The sequence below is a fragment of the Urocitellus parryii genome, chromosome 1 (assembly GCF_045843805.1).
Source record: "Urocitellus parryii isolate mUroPar1 chromosome 1, mUroPar1.hap1, whole genome shotgun sequence".
NCBI classification, from domain to species: Eukaryota; Metazoa; Chordata; class Mammalia; order Rodentia; family Sciuridae; genus Urocitellus; species Urocitellus parryii.
Genome location: NC_135531.1, coordinates 104,060,536 through 104,077,753, shown reverse-complemented (window position 1 = coordinate 104,077,753; position 17,218 = coordinate 104,060,536).

Sequence of the window (17,218 nt, the reverse complement as noted above, 5' to 3'; positions counted from 1 at the left end):
TCAGTGATTACATGTGACATGAAGACTTCCTCACAGGCCATGGGTCAAACCATTGTCCTCATTCTTCTGATTGCAAGCCTGGCCAGGTCTTCACTGAGCCCAAGGAATCTAAGCAGTGGGCATCACTTTCTTTTTGTGATAGACAAGATTGCATCTGCCAAGCCCAATGCCAGGGTTGAAAGGAACTTAGAGGTCATTTGTTTTTAGAGACAGGGTCTCCATAAGTGGCTTAGAGCCTCACTAAGTTGCTGAGGCTGGCTTTGAACTCTTGATCCAGCCTCTGGAGCCACTGGGATTACAGGAATGTGCCACCACACCCAGTGAGGTCATGTTTTTTAATTCCTTTATTTTGTATGGGGAAACGGAGGCCAAGAGTAGCCAGGGGACTTACTCCAAATAATCAGAGAATCAGGGATCCAGCCAGGACCAATGATAGGTGTCACAGATTAGTCCTGAGAGCTGGATCAGACCAAGGGGAGAGAGGAGAGCATTGTTGGGGAAGGCAAGAGTGAAAATCAAAGCCGACAGGGGGAACGTGCCTGGGTGGGGACGGCAGGGAGGAAGGCAGTCCTGGCTTTCCATATAGGGCTGAGGAGTCAGAGAAAGGCCACCCTGGATGTGAGGCTGAGTTTATTATCACACAGAAATTGTCACAAGGCCAGCTCGAGAAACTGAGCCCAGATCAGAGATGGATGCTATCCTTGGGGGGGGGTATCCTGTCAGAAAAGAAAAAAGAGATATATTGTTCAATGTATGGAGTACTTATGTATATTATATGTTGATATCTATTTTCCCTGTCCATGAGAAAATTGTCCTCAAAGAAAGCTGAAGACCAAATAATAATATACACTTATACAATATATAAGCAATATGTTATTGTTACAACAATAATAGCAGCAGCTATTATTTATCTGAGTGGAAACCTGCAAGTAAGAGAGAAGTTGCTGGCTGGCAAGCTGTCAGATATATTTGCTCCTCCTGGAGATGGAGCAGTGTGTACATCTTGATTATAGGTGACGAGGCTGGGCTATGGAGAATCGCCTTGCCCACAGTTACAGGATTAGAACTAGGGTCCTCCTGCCATCAGATCAAGGCTTGTGCTGATCCTTCCTGGCCCTGCAGCCAGCCCCAAAGAGAGTGAGCGGGGCTTTGAATTTCTAGGGGTGTGCTGAGACCCATCAGTTTCTTTCCACAGTGCCTCTGCCCTCCCTGACTCTGGGGGACCAGCACCCCTGGGGCTGTGCCTGCTCTCTCTGCACCACAGGCAAAGGCATCACCCACAGGCCCAGTAGTCACCTGACCCTGTGCTAATGTGAGTGTGCTTCTCCCTGACTAAATCCTGGAGGTGGCCCCAGGTCCACAGATGTCTCCAACCATCTTCAGGTATTAGGCCTTGAGGGTTTGTAATAATGCAAAGCTCTTCAAAACCCAGAAGAGAGGAAACCGACTGGACTCTCTGGACAATGTGTGTGTGGCCTGGCAGACATGAATCAGGTGGCTTCGCCTACACTGCAGAGGCATTTCACCTAAGGAAGGGATACACCCCTGCAATGGATGTGGGCAATGGCCAGTGCAGCTCTGAACAACTTCCAGTCACTGATGAGAAAGAAATCAGAAGTTAAGTGATATTTTCCTTCCCCATACTATTTCAATTTTATGCTAACATGTCTTTTAAATATATTTTTAAGCTGGTCCTGGTGTCACAGGCCTGTATCCCCAGCTACTTGGGAGGCTGAGGCAGGAGGATCGAAAGTTCAAGGCCAGTCTGGGCAACTTAATGAGATCCTGACTCAAAATAAAAAATAAGAAAGGGCTGAAGATACACACACCGTTGATGGGACTCAGCACCACGTACAGCCAGAGGAATGAGAAGTTATGCTTCATTTGCATACAATGCGTTAAAATGCATTCTACTGTCATGCATAATTAGAACAACAACAATGAAAGGGCTGAGGATGTAGCTTAGTGCAGAGCACTTGCCTAGCGAACGTGAGGTCCTGGGTTCAATTCCTTTACTGGGGTGGAGGATGGGGAAGGGGGTAAAAAATAAAGAGAAGAAAAGAAAAAAAGTTTCAGTCAATCAAAAACCATGAAAACCCCAAACCTTTCTAAGTTTTCCTAATGTGTATGTATTTAAATTTTTTTTTTTTTTTTTTTTAAAGAGCAAGCCTTGGGCTTGGAGCCTTTGGCAAGCAACAGTATCTAGTTAGAATTTAATAGCATTGTTTTTATTGTATTTATTTTTACTTTTAGCTCCTATTTATGGCAGGTGAGACTAGTTTTCCATTTGCAATAATGATATAAAGTTTCCATTTTAAAGACATTTATTTAAGTTAAAAGAGTCTATTTAAAGAAATGAATAATAATACAGGTGCTGTCCAGACAGAGCCTATGGGGTGAGGGGGGTATGGGAACAAGTGAAATTGGGCAACACTGACACACACAATCATGGAACAAAAAAGTCATATATTCTGAGAATCAAAGACCATTGAAGTTTAGAAGCCCAGAGAACACAGAATCTTAACACCATCGATCCTAAAATGAACCATGTAAAACATGAGACACTATAAAACTTGGTCTCTCACAAAATATTAGCATCTGGGGGAGAGAAAGACTTAAAACCATCTGTCAGTTCAGTCTCCTCATTTTGATCTTGAGAAACTGAGGATCCAAGAAACTAAGGCTAGGATGAAATATTACATGTGAGAAAGCCTTGTCAAACATAGAGCCTTCAAATACGAGGGGTATTTGCAAAGGGACTCCCCAAATCAAAAGGCCTCCACAAAGACACAGGACAGGACTGAAAGCAGCTTCCTTGGTCCCTGTCCTAGCATCTGTGACTCTCTCAGGTCTCCACAGCTCTTGAGGCTCTTGTGGCCCAGGCTGGCCTCTTCTGGGGCTGAGGTAAGTCTAGGGAGGGTCAATGGGAGGCTATGGCCAGAGATCCAGGATGGAGGCCATGTTCAGAGCTACATGGAGGGTGCTGGGGGCACTTTTCATCTTACTGAGCTGTAGCATTTCCACTTGCAAAACTAATGAGTTGCTAAATTTCTGTTCTGTGATTTGAACTCAGCTTTTCTCTGGGGTCTCAGATTCTCCTTCTGTCCATTAGTCAGGCACCTAAGCACCTCTCAGGGCTGCAGGCTGATTCCAGGGTCTTATTTATAAAGAGAGTAGAGCTCCATTCCACTTGGGTTTGGAGAGTCTCCGTGGGGACCAACATTAATCAAGGCAGGGCCTTGAGAGCTGCTGATATAGGGAATGGCCTTTTTTAGGAAAGGTCCCCGTGTCCTTTACTTCTACTAGAGTGAATTTGTGCCTGGTGTGGTGGGGCACGCCTGTAATCCCAGGGGTTTGGGAGGCTGAGGCAGGAGGTTTGAGAGTTCAAAGCCAGCCTCAGCAATTTAAAGAGGCCCTAAGCAACTCAACAAGAACCTGTCTCTAAATAAAAAAATATAAAAAAGAGCTGGGGATATGGCTCAGTAGTTGAGTCCTCCCCCCCACAACCCTCCCGCGCCACAAAAAAAAAAAAAAAAAAAAAAAAAAAAGTGAACGTGTTTCTCCATGTACCTGGAATTTATCAGCTCTCCTTGGCCAGGGGTACCTCCCTTGGAGATTTGGGGTTCAAGGTGTGGCCACCAGGCTGGACCGTGTGATGAGGTCAGAATCGCTGTTCTGACTTAGGGCTTCTGGTATTCAGCTTTTAGAATTGCCTGCCTCACTGCAGGCACAACATGTGGCCCTATCTAGGGCCCAGCCCTCTGTCACATGACAGGGTGGTGGGGACAGGGTGGGCCAGCACTTCTTCTAACCCCATAGCCGATGGGCCCTTTCTCCTAATGCCAGACTGAAGGTTGCTCCTTTAGTTGAAGACTCCAGGATGCCCAAGGCCCTCGGGTTGCCCGTTTCTCATGGATGGCATCCCGTCTGCCAGGACCAAATTTTCACTCTCACTTTTAAAGTGTGCTTTGCCCTCCCTCTCCCCCAAGAACTGTTTCATGTGGCTGCTGGGAAGGGAAGTACCATGGGTAGCTGCTTCTCTGGAGTTGCCTGGCTGGGCCTGCAGCAGGCCCTTCTTCCTGAGGTCACCACCCACAGCCCACCTCCCAGGAGCCAGGGGCCCTGGGTGTCAGGGATGTGGATTCCTGTGTGCATTCCAGGTGGCCCCACAGCAGCCCCACCAACATGGCTGACCCTTCTCTGCCCACCATCCTCCAGACAGGCGCCTGGGGGTGAGGAAAGAAAGGACTACTTCTCCTCGCCGGGCCTCAAAAGCGGCTAAGCCATTCTCTCCACATTAATCATGGAAAAGACAGCGCGCCCCAGCCCGGGGAGGGAGAAAGCTGCCTTTTCATCTGTCTGTCTGCATGGGTCTTGACACAAAAGCTCAGCCCTGGCTGACCTTGACAGCCATCCCACCGACTCTGGCCCACTGGGTTCTCTTCCACCCACAACCCCAAAAGGTAACAGGACTGGGTCCATGTCACTCTTCTGAGAAAACCGTCCAGAGCCTGTCTTGTGCCCTGTGCCCCGAGGAGGCCCGCTCTCACTCCTTGGCACCGTCCTCAGGCTCCCCGCCGGCCCTCCCTGGCGTTACCCTGGGCTGGGACTGTTAAGTATTTCCTCATTAAAGCCTTGGCTGCTCGCACAGGCCTGCAAGCCAACACCAATAGTTACAACCGCCCCGGAATGTTTGGACAGATTTCTGCAGTTACGAGTTTCTGAAGTTGAAAGGTTTTATGGACGGGGACTGCGCTGGTATAGGGGAGCCCATTTCTCCAGGGCCCGAGTCCTCTGTCTTAAGATCCCAGCAGCAGGAAGAGAAGAGAAGGCCTGAAGGAAGACTTGGAGGCCCAGCCAGGAGTAGGAGGAATGTGGCCTGACTGCCCCCCACCAGGGATCTGCTGAGTTGGGGATGAGAGTGAGGTGGGGGTGGTGGTGGTGGGGGGTGGGGGACACTTTTGGCCCCAAGTGAGGAAATACACACTCCATGAAGGGGGAAGCAGCAAATCTTGGGTCCCTTTTACAATCATATGAACAACCATTTGATCTGAAGTGTTTTTCTTCCCAAGGCTGACAACCTCAGAGCAAGATGGAGGATTCTGTTGTGAGCTTCACGGGGCCCAAACTGGACCCAAAGTGTGTGTGAGTGTGTGCCTTCTGGGGCAGAGGTTCCCTAAATTACACTAAAAAAAGAAAAATTATTTTGAGAGAGGTTCTTGCTAAGTTGCTGAAGGGGGGGGCCTCTGACTTGTAATCCTCCTGTCGCAGCCTCCAGGGTTGCTGGGAATACAGGCATGTGCCACCAACCACACCTGGATTCTAAATTGCACTATATTTTAAAAAGGTATTTGTGATCAACATTACTAAGTTGTACTTACTCCCTCCTTGTGTTGATACACAAATGGAGGCCCATTCATTTATTCAACCACTCATTCATCAAATATTTCTTGAATGTCTCAGCACCGAGGTCACCATGGGGAGCCAGACAGGAGGTTCCTGTGGTAGGGTGCTGACTGTCCTGGGACTGAACTGGGAAGTGCACCCAGAGTGAAGGTAGAAATGAGAAAAGAAGTATTCAGATGGCAAGGTGGCACTGGGAAGATGCTGACAGGGGCTTGTGGATAGAAGCTGGGTGGTAAGAAGACCGCTCTGACAGTGACATTTCAGCTGGGGCTCCAAATTTAAAGGGAGCAGCCAGTGCTAACGTCCTGAGGGGGATAAGCTTGGAGGGCAAGCAGGGAGGCCAGGGTGGCAGGTCAAGTGTAAGATGCAGCAAGCAGATGAGGCCAGCAGGGTGGATTATGTAGGTTCATGGAAAAGAGTTTGGGGATCATTCTGGAGATAGTGGGAAGCCACAGAGAGTTTGGAGCAGAGTTCAGAGATTCTGAGGGGGTCAGATCGGGCTCCCTAGAACAGCTCTGACTTGGAATCTCTCTTCCCACTGGACCACATTGCTTCTCCCAGTCATCCAGCTTCACTCCCTCTATGTTCTTTGTGGAAAAGGAGGAAATACAAGAAAGGATCTTAGTGGCTAGAGTGATCTTCCTGATTCTCGAAGTTCTGGAGCTGTGGCATGATAGGACCCTATTGTAACATTGGGTCCAGGAGGGAAAGGCACTGGCCCAAGGGGACCCTGTGCACTGATGGCAAAGCAGGGACCAGGCCCAGCTTCTCTCTCAAGCTTCTGTCTTCCACTGGTCCACATACTCTGTGTGATCACAATACACTCTGGTCCCAACAACTAGTCACAAGCCAGAGCTAGGCTAGGGCATGCAGTCAGGGTAGCCGGGATCCAGAGCCAGAAGAGATGATAGGTAAAGAGGAACCAAGTGGTCTTGGGAAGGGAAGCCAGGAGCATGGCCAGGAAACCTGGTAGTTCTTCCCCATCCTACAGGTAAAACCACTGAAACACAACAAACGCCCACTTCTTTTCTACCTTATTTTTTATCTAATTTTTTGAGTTGTAGATGGACATGATACCTTTATTTATTTATTTTTATGTGGCACTGGGGTTCGAACCCAGGGCCTCACACATGCAAGGCAAGTGATCTACCACTGAGCCCTAGCCCCAGCCCCCTTTTCTATTTTAAAGAAATCCATGCTCATATTAAAAATTCGTCATACAGAGAAGTAGAGAATAATTCACCTATGATCTCATCCCCCAACCCAACTGAGCCATTGATGAATAATTTGCTAGATTGTATATTATGCCAGACTGAATGGGTATATTGTAGGTTTTACTGAATAGATAATTTTGGGGTTTGCTCTCTTCATTCAGCCGAACTCTACCATCTAATGGAAAGCAGTGACGTATAAAAGAAACAGATGGACTTTCAGGCCCAGCAGCAGAACTGGTGTCATGTGTGTATGACCTAAGCTGTTGTAAAGGGTCCCTTGCTTGGTTTAAAAAATTCGTGTGTGTGTGTGTGTGTGTGTGTGTAGTGTGTGGGTGAGTTACTGGGGATTGAACCCAGGGCCTCACACATGCTAGGCAAGTGCTCTACCACTGAGCTACTACATTCCCAGGTCTTTTTATCTTTTATTTTGAGACAGGGCCTTGCTAAGTTGCCCAGGCTAAACTCAGACTTGGGATCCTCCTGTCTTAGCCTCCTGAGTAGCTGGGATTATAGGTGTGCACCACCATACCTGGCTTAAAATTCTCAATAATACATGAAAAGGGACCCCACATTTTCCTTTTGCACAGGGCCAACCAATGAAGTAGCTGGTTTTGCTGGGCAGTCTGGATGAGAACCCGCCTCAATCCTGGCTCACAGCCTGATCTCGTGCATGTTTAATCTTGCCGTATCTTGTTTCTTGGGCGTTAGACAAGATAATTGGAATATATTCCTTGCAGGGTCATGGGGAGAAGTAGATGGGATGGCTTCACGGGGAGCCCTTGGACAAGCAGCTGTCCTCTTGGGTGCTTCTGCTTCTCCCAGTCCTTCTCTTCCAGGGAAGCGCCCCTGCTCTGAGGACTGCCCCAGGATCTGCCTCTGGCGCCACCTCTCCTGACTCTCCCCTGCACTTTGGCATGTCTACGAAGCCCTGTTTTTACTTCAGCTTGTGACAACACGTGTCCGTTTTCTCCTTCCTTCTCAGCTGTGGCCTCAGAGCTTAGATTTCACAGAGCAGACAGGTTCCAAAAGTTTTTAAAAATTAAGAGCTAGGAGACTGAGATAGGATTGTCAACTATTTTCTTTGGCTAAAGACACTTTTTTTAAAAAGCTATTGTTGAATGCTGGGTGTGGTGGTACATGCCTAAAGTCCCAGCCCTCTGGAGGCTGGGGTAGGAAGACTGCTTGAGTCTAGAAGTTTGAACTGGGCTGTCTCGAAAAAAAGAAAAGAAAAGAAAAGAAAAAGCTATTGTTTTAATACAGTGATAACTTCCTTAAAGAAAGGACTTTTTAATATCAAACAAAGCAGGATGGGTATAATCCCTGAATAAAAGATAATCCTTGAAATGAAGGAAGTGGAGCTTTAAGAAATCCACACCGTTCCTACAGGCTCTTTGCTGGGGATCTGTGAAAGCCTCCCCTTGGGTGGGTACTTGGGGCTGTTCCTCATCATACTGCTGAAGGAGACCCCTGGTTCTGCTCCCTACTGGGGAGAGGGGGAGCTTTTCTCACTAGCAACTGTGATTTTCAAGGGGTTATTTATTTATTTTTTCATTCTGAAAGAGCAGCAGGGTCCACAGGTTTGAAAAACTGTTATTAATCCTTAAAAAACTTCCACGTTGAAACCAACACGGGCATGCTTTTAAATGTTTGTAGTGCCTCCCTCTCCCTCTCAGCTTTCAAGAAGTGGGGACTTCAAAGGCCATTTCCTTGCCGAAATAAACACTGGGGCTGGAGGTAGGGGAGAGAAACATGGGCTTGCGGAGTGGAAAAGAAAATCATGTTTTTCTTCTAAACGGGATCCAGACCCGTCATTGGGTAAATGGCCTCTAGTCTGGAGGCCAAACATTCAGAAGGTTGAGGACAAGGGCTGGGGGTGTGCGTGGGAGGTAATGACCAGTGCCTCTGCCCAGTGTGTTCCAAGGTTGGAGCCGGGGTGGCTCTGTGCTCAGGGGCTGTGTTGGTGACTTAGACATGCTTCAAGGGGTTTTAGAGCTGGATTCTGGAGCTCGCTGGCTTCAGCGGAGGCTCCATTACCTAGAGCTGTGTGGGTGTAACTTTCTCCTGCCTCAGTCTCCTCATCTGCATAGTGGGGATACTAGTTTTTGTGAGGGTTAAGCTAGTGTAATTGCATAAGATAGTGCCCGGCATTGAAGGAAGCCCTAGGTAAATGGCAGCTGTGGCAGTCATTTGTGAAAACACTCACAAGACAGGATCTCTCTCCAGTTCGCTTCTCTAAGGTCTTGTCTAAGCTTGAACTGTTCTTTGATTCTGATCCTTCCACAGGGAGACAGTTGGACTCCCTGGAAGAGGAACAGACCTTTGGCTTCCTCCTGGCCCAGGGGGAGGCCTGCCGCAGGAGTGAGGAGCACAGGGGCTTTGAGATCTGCTCTTCATGGACCAGCTTGTGCCAAGGGCTCTTGTGCCTGCTGCCCTGACTGGGAGCCCCTGCTCAGCCTCCTACCAAGGAAGTGCTACAGGCCACAGAAATACAGGGACAGCTCTGAGAGAAAGAGCCTGGTCCCTTGGTTTGCAGAAGGGGCCAGAGGGCCCTGCCTTAGACAATGGTGGTCCAGGGGCTGCTGGCAAGAAAGGGTTCTTGTGGGAATAGGTGGAGGAGTCCTAGGTCTGGAGGACTGAGTCTTGTCTGGACTGTCATGGCCCCCTGCCTAAGCAGACATTCAAGGCCTGTGTCACTCGCTTTGTGAAGCCCTCCCCTCACTCCTCCCTGCCTGTCCTCTGCCTCGTAGTCACACAAGACCCTGTTCTCCTCCTGTACTCCCTGGCCACATTGCTGGCTTATTTTGTGGGCTACATGCTAACTTCTGTGTTTCACAGAAGATGGATGATCTAGAAGAAGAGGGCCTGGGACATCAGGATCACTACCCCCTACACACTATACCCCCTGGTTTGGCACCTCACATGACTGCCAGAAATATTGGCTGAACAGATAGATCCAGGCTAAAAAGATAGCCACAATAAGGGTGATAAACAAAAAAGGCAGGTTGGGGCTGTGGCTCAGAGGGAGAGCGCTCGCCTACCATGCCTGAGGCCCTGGGTTCAATCCCCAGCACCACATACAAATAAAATAAAGATATTGTGTCCACCTATAACTAAAAAATAATTATTTAGGGGCTGAGGTTGTGGCTTAGCGGTAGAGCGATCGTCTAGCATGTGCGAGGCCCTGGGTTTGATCGTCAGCACCACATAAAAATAAAATAATGTGTCCAATTACAACTAAAAAAAAAAAAATTTAAAAAAAGGTATTTTAGTGATTTTAGATTCAATTCACATATGTACGTCAAGTCTCCCTCCCTCCCCCTGCGCTCTCTTCCTTCTAAAATACGTCAAGTGCCTCCTAGGTGCCCAGCCTTATGTTAGGCAGTGGGGTGGGGTGGGGTCCATATTGAATGAGATGGAAAAGGTCTCTGTCATTATGGAGCTTATATTTTGGTGAGGGAGAGTGACAAAAGGAAAAGCTTCAGAGCAATGTGAGGTGTGGTATTTAGGGGAAAACCGGGCATAAGGGCTGTGCTGTTGGGGTGGGTGGGAAGGAAGGCTTGGCTGAAATGTGTAAGACCTGAATGGAGAGAAGAAATGCAGCACATGGCTACAGGGAACCGTCTCCTGGGGCCCTGCCCAGTTAAGGCCCGGTGGGGAGGGCAACTTGGGCCTCTTCTCAAGCAGTTGGTCGGTTGGTCGTGGAACTCTAGAGAAGCAAGCTGGAAGGTTCGCCCTGGCTGGCTCTTCTGTGATGAGGAAGGAAGCGCCCTAGAAGGGAGGGAATCGACCAAGCAGGGCAGTGACAAAGCAGGAGGCGGAACCAGGAGTCCTGGCCTTGTCTGAATATCCTGCATGGGGTCCGTCCTCCATACTGGAGCCAGGAGTGTCCTAAGGATGGCCTAGGCCACAATGACAGGACGAGAAAACTGCCCAGGCCTCTCAGAGCCTGTCCAGTCTGAAGGCCTCTCCATGCACTGGAGAAGACTGGGGCTCAGAGACAGAGGCGAGGTGTGGAGCTGGCCCAATGCTTGAAGAAGACCTAGGAGCTGAGGAAAGAAGCCACGGTGGCCCGCCATCTGTACCTCCTGTGCTCTGTTCCCTGTGGGGACGATGATGCTTGCTTTTGTGCCAAGTCAGTAAGTTTGCCACGTGTCAGCCCTGTGCTGAACTATTGGCACTGCCTCAAAATTTAATCCTTGAAATGACCATATGGGGCCATACCACCCTCCCCACTTGGCAGAGAAGGAAACTGAGACCCGGGGAATCCAAATGACCCAAAAGGAAGGCCAAGAGGAGGGATGGGTTCACAGAGAAGAGAGTGGATGGGGACGGCTGAGCATGCAGACTTGGGACACTTAAGTGGGACAGTTGTGTAGAAAGACAGCCCTGGAAGTGACTGCTGAGCTCAGGCAGAGGCACAGGAGGATGCAAGGACAGGTCTTCTCCCTGGTGCGTGGGCTCTCGGCCTGCACAGTCCCTTCTTCTTCCCTACCTCACTTGGGTTTCACAAGACCTGGTGGTTAAAAGGGGGACTTTTTCCTCTTATTACCAGGAAGACCCAAGTGAGGCTCAGAAAAACCAAGTGCTCAAGGTCTTACTGGGAGCTGAAGGTAGGGTCCAGGTGGCCTGGTCCCCCAGCTAAGGCTCCCCCTAGCCCCCTCTCTTTTCTAGTTGCTGTGGCCTCCATAGGGGAAGCCAGAGATCAAAGGTCCATGTTTTCTGACTCCCAGTTAAGTTGAGATACCTGAAAAGACACGTTGAAGTTCTAACTCCAGCGGTACCTGTGAATGTGAGATTATAGGGAATAGCGTCTCACAGGTGAATAAGATTAAGACAAGCTTGTGTGGGGCGAATCCACCGTGACCAGTGTCCTTATGAGAAGAAAGGAGTCACATATAGAGCAACCATGTGAAGACACAGACACAGAGGGAGATCCCAGTGTGACAGCTGAGCCAAAACTGGAGTGATGAGCGTACAAGGTTGCTGCTGGCCACCACCAGGAGCCAGAGGCTCAAAGGGAGCATATCCTGGTGGTATCTGGGCTTCAGGTGTTTGGCCTTTAGAACAGGGAGAGCCAATTTCTGTTGTTTCAAGCTACCCAGTTTGTGGTACTTTGTTGTAGCAGCCCAAGCAAACACTGTACGTGATATCCAGCTTTTCCACCTGGTACCCAAACTGACCCCCCAGGAGTAAGGGAGCGGGCCCCATTTGATACACTGGTTTCGTGAGACCCCCTGCCCTCAGAGGCCGGCCATCCCCAGGTGGGCCTCACTAATGCCCAAGGCTCCTCTCTTTACCTTGGCCGGAGTCAGTTCAGAGCTAACAGCATTCTTTAGTCCCACTGTGTGAGGCCAGGTGCTAGCAGTGTGGAGGAGGCAGGAGATCCAGATGTCAAAGATACAGCTCTAACTGAGGACAGACCTCCAGGTGGGATGACATTGAACAACTGCCCAGAGAGGGCTTAGGGAACACTGCCACTTGGTGACTGTCAAAGGCACCCTAAGAATGGTGACCTGTGAACAGGGTCTGAAAAAGCAGGAGGGGTTTCACCAAGCAGGGATAATGCTGATCAATAGTTCAATGTTTATAAACACCCCACGATGCGCTTTCCATGAATCCTCCCCCCATGTTGAATCCTCACTCCAGCTCCTTGAGCAGTCACATGACTGCTTCTGATACCGTGGGTTATTGGTGACGAGTCCTGCTTCCCCACATGTTGAAGTTTGAACATTAGAGGAGCACACCGAGGCAAGCATATAAAGCAGGGTATATTTAAAATGGTGTAACATAGACTTCTCCCAGGAGGGAGAAGGGGGCCATAGCTGGTGTCCTGGTATCCCAAGAAGCAAGGGTGTTTGTCTTTTTATAGGTCTTAGGCCTCCTTTGTTCTCCTTCTCTCTTCCCCTTATCTCTCTCCTTCCTGCGTACTCAGTGGGCTGGCCAAAAGGTGGAAAACAGGTGGGCTGAAGGGGGAAGAACAGGATGGAGCAGCCCGGGACACATTAATTAACAGCCTTATAGGTCCCTGTAGGGAGGGGCAATTCCTGGTACAGGTTACCATAGCAACAGGTTGGAGCCAGGGCAGGTTCTTGATAGGATGGAGGAAGGGCTCTGAAGGAAATAACATTTCAATCCCTCAGGAGACAGTCTCCAACTTCCTGGACACTCAAATTGGCCTCCTTGATCCGACTGACTGGATTTACCTGTCTAATTCAGGCTTCATTTCCATTTTATAGATGAGGAAACTGAGGCCCATAAAGGTTAAGGGCCAGTCTCAGAGAACAGCCTAGTAGCAGAGCCCAGATTCACACGCAGGCTGTCTCTTCACCATGACTTTGGTTGGGGCCGGAGATGGAGGTCTATATCATTCCTGAGAGAGGAATGGTAAGATCCAAGACATGGAGAGTCAAGGGCATTTGGGGGAAGAGGGCAGTTTTCCAAGATAGTGGGCTTGGGGAAGGAGGCAACAGAGAAGGTAAGAGCATTCTCCATGGAACGTGGAGGCTTGGCTCCCGCCCTGGCTTGGCCAGTGTCTAGCACAGCACAGTAATTAAGCCTGTGGCTGTGGAAAGAGGGGGGGCCATGTCTTTGGTAGGAGTCTGGGTGGCACTCTGAATTTGTCAGATAGCTTCATTTATGCTGCGGTAAATAAACAACCTGAAAGACTTAATGGTGTCTAACATTCAAGCATATTTTTTTTTTTGTTCACGTTACATAATCATTATGGCTCAGCTGGGGCTCTCTCCTCTGCACTGTCCTCACTCTGGGACCTGGGCTCTGGATGTCCTCACACTAGGAATTACATGTTCTAGCCCAGAAGTAATGCGCAATTCAGAAAGGGCTGCAATTGTCACGTGGTCCCACCCAATCATAAAGGAATCAGGGGGTGGCAATCTTCTACCAGCCAGGGGGGGGCAAAAAGCCAGAAATGTTTACTGAGATGACCACGTAGCTAAGCTGCATTAAAGAAGAGTGAAACACACGGTAAAAACCTGAGATCCTTTCCAATCTCATTTTAGCTCTCTGATTATTTCGAGGAGGAAGGCTCGGGCAGCACTTGTGTGTCATGGGCTCTTATCCACACCTGCCAGCAGAGAACAGTTCTCAGGCTCATGTCTTTGATCGGCAGCAGAAGCTAGCCACGATTTACCCCCATTATTTGGTTCTCATTGCTTTTATTTTCACCTTTGCTCGATAAGGATTTTTGTTCATAACAGCAAAAGAACTTTCTTTTCAGAAAAAGAACTTAACATAAATAAACAAAACAAAAAACCAGAGTGTGCTTTGGAGTCAGAAGGTCTGAGTTCAAATCCTGATTCCTCTACTTAGTAGTTACTCGACCCTGGGCCCGTCATCGGAATGCCTGAAGCCTCAATTTCCCCATCTGCACAAGTAACCACAGCACAGGGTGGTTGTGAAATGCTGGCTGAGCTCTTGTGACACTGTCTGACTCATAGTAAGCTCTCAAAGATAGAGATTATTGGTATCTAGGTGGGTGGCCCCTCCCTCCCTAGCCTCAGTTTCCCTGCCTCTGAATTGTGTTTGGGGATGATCTACAGGAAAGTCGCTGTAGAAGCAGGTCCTTGAGTGCCAGGATAACTGAACTTCATAGGCAGAGGACCCCAGCAAGCCTGGGCAGCCTGCCCCCTCCCCTGTGCTGTCCCTCTCTGCAGGTGCTGTGCTGGGCCTCTGGCTGACAGCTGTATTTTCTCTGCTCAGCAAAAGCTCAAATCATAAACAGCAGAAATCGGGTGACCTCCAGCCCCCGGAAAGCCTCACCCCAGGGGCCTGGGCAAGAAAAAGCTCCTTGTGTCTGGGATAGGGGTGGGCTCTGCATTCCTCAGGTCCAACCACTCCGGTAGATTTGCTCCTGGAATGCAGCTGGAGGGCCAGGTTCCCCCCACCCACCCCCTACCGCCAAAAATAACGTGGCTAGGGCATCTCTGCTGTGGTCTCCCACTCACTCAAAGGCTCTGCTGATGCTGGAGGGCTGAGGGTCACAGCAGTCTTGACAGAGCATGGGACGTGCCCTTGGGGAAATGGTCAAGCTCTTACAATTTAGTTTTGATTGAGGCATTCAGGGGTCTTGTTCTGGAACCCCAGTCTACAGAGTCCTGGACTTGCATTTGCAAAGAAGGGAACATGCTTTGTCACAGGACCGGCCACCCCTGCTCTCACGCCCCATGCTCCCCTTCCCACCGTAGCCCTGTGATATTTTTGCTCTTCCTTCCACACCAACCTTCCTCCTGGCCTGGTGCCAGTCTTGCCCTTGCCCCTGCCCTTGACCTGCCCGAAACACTCCTCCTACCTCTTCACAGGATGGCTTCTCACATCCAGCCCTCACATCTCTGAGTAACTGTCGCCTGGGAGAGGCTGCTTCTGGCCACTTGCCTGTGGTGGCCTGCCCCTTTACCATTTCTGTTGGTTTCTTACATATTTTCTTTTTTGCTTATTATCTGTTTGCTGCATCACTTTCCCTACTAAGATATAAGTTCTATGATGGCAGAGACCATGTCTATAGATATCTGTGTTTTCTCTGCTCAGCAAAGGTCATAACCATAAATATCAGCGATCGTGTGACCTCCAGTCTCTGGAAAGCCCTGTTCTGAACTCTGACCCGCCCTGGTAGGGACTTACTGCACACTTGTTAAACCAATGAATGAGCGAATGAATAGAAGGAGCACTGAGAAGAAACCTGGATAATATTTTCTTTTCCATAATAAGCCATGAATTCCTGCAGCTCTTGGTGCCTTGCACCGTGCTGAGTGCATGACACACATGTCCCCACTTACTCCTGCCATAGCCCCGTGAGGTGGGGACTGGTTTTCCTATTTTCAGAGGCTCAGAGAAGTTATGCACTTGCCAAAGTCACACTGTGCATAAGAGGCAGGTTGAGACTCCAACCCCAGCTACCAGGTTTGGCTGTGTGCTTTCAGTCCCCACTCTTGTCACCCAGAAGTGAGGAGTGACTTGCTCAAAGAGGGGTGGTGGGGTCCTAGAGAGACTTCTTACTGCTTCCTACCACTCTCCCAGCCAAGATAGTTGCTGGTACTTTCTGCCCCGGGGCTACTTCAGAGACACGGTGAGATCAGCATTTAGTGTCTGAGCAGCACAGAGGTAGCTGGGGTCTCTCTGAGTCATAGAAGCCCTGTGGTCCAGAGGTCAGCTCCCAGGTTGTCTGGCCATGACCCGAGGCCACCCATCCGGCTGGTACTTTTGGCTGGTCTAGCTTGAGGATACACAGGAAGGCCTGAGGCTGAGCTACAGAGTTCTCAGCCACAAGAATGCTGCTGACTCATGGCACAGGCCCACAGTGACTCAGGGGCTGAGCAGGCACAGCCGCTCCAGGGGAGGGGAGGGAGGGAGGGAGGGAGGGTCTTGTGGTGGAATGCAGGCCAGGCCCCAGAAGGACCTGACATGCCAGGAGGGCTCTGTCCATTTCAGCAATTGTTATTTTCTAGCTGAAAACCCTTAGGCAGCCCTTCCCCTCTAGGGCCTTGATTTCCCTGTCTCTCTGTGAAGGAGTCTGTGCAGAGGATGATCCATGATGGGCTGTCATCTGTGATTAAGATAATGAAAGTTGGTGAGAACCAGGGGATGCAGGCCTCAGATGCCTTGTGAAGAATTGAGACTGGACTTTGTGGAGGCCGAAGTCCTAGACTGAGAGTTGAGTTCCAGGTTCCAGTCCCATTCTTGATGCTGGCTCACTGTGTCATCTTGGTAACATTATCTCATCTTTTTTTTTTTTTAATATTTATTTTTAGTTGTAGGTGAACACAATGTATTTATTTTACTTTATGTGGTGCTGAGGATTGAACCCAGTGCCTCATGCATGCTAGGCGAGTGCTCTATTCTGAGGCACAACCCCAGCCCACATTATCTCATCTTTTGGAGTCCCCATACCTGCATCTCTCCAAGGCCAACTGCCAGTGGGCAGAATGCTCTATCACAAGTGGACTTTTACTGTGCTTTGATCTCTGCTGAGAATGCTCTGCCACCATTTCTGTCTCCTAATTCTTTAATAGCCTGGGCAATACCACTTCATCAAAAGAGCCTTTTAGAATCTTCCGTTCAGTATTAATCACTCATAGGTATTAAAATAATGGCACGAATCTCATTTGATGACACAAAAGTGTCTGAAATATATTGTGAAAAGGGAGGCAGAATAAAATGCAAAGATGTGTTTCTATCCATATATATGTGTCTATAAGTAGAAATGCACAGGGAAAAAGTAGGATATATATATGTATGTATATTTATGTTAATTATGATAATCTCTGAGTCATGAAAATTGTGTTGATCTTTATTTTTTTCTTAATATTTTTAAAATTGCGTGCAACAAGCATGTTGGTTGACAACATGAGTTTCTTTCCGATTAAAAACTTCACCTCCACTTCTTCTAAACTAAAATCTGTCAGTTGTGGTTGGCCCTGAACAGTTGTCTGTAGTGACAGAAGTCCTTTCTTCTTTCCAGGCCTTGTTTTTCTCACCTATAAAGTAAAAGAGCTGTATTCTCTGATAGAACTTTCTGCAATGGTAGAAAAGTTTATGTCTGTGTTGCCCAGTAAGGTACCATTAGTTCTTGAAAGGTGGCTAGC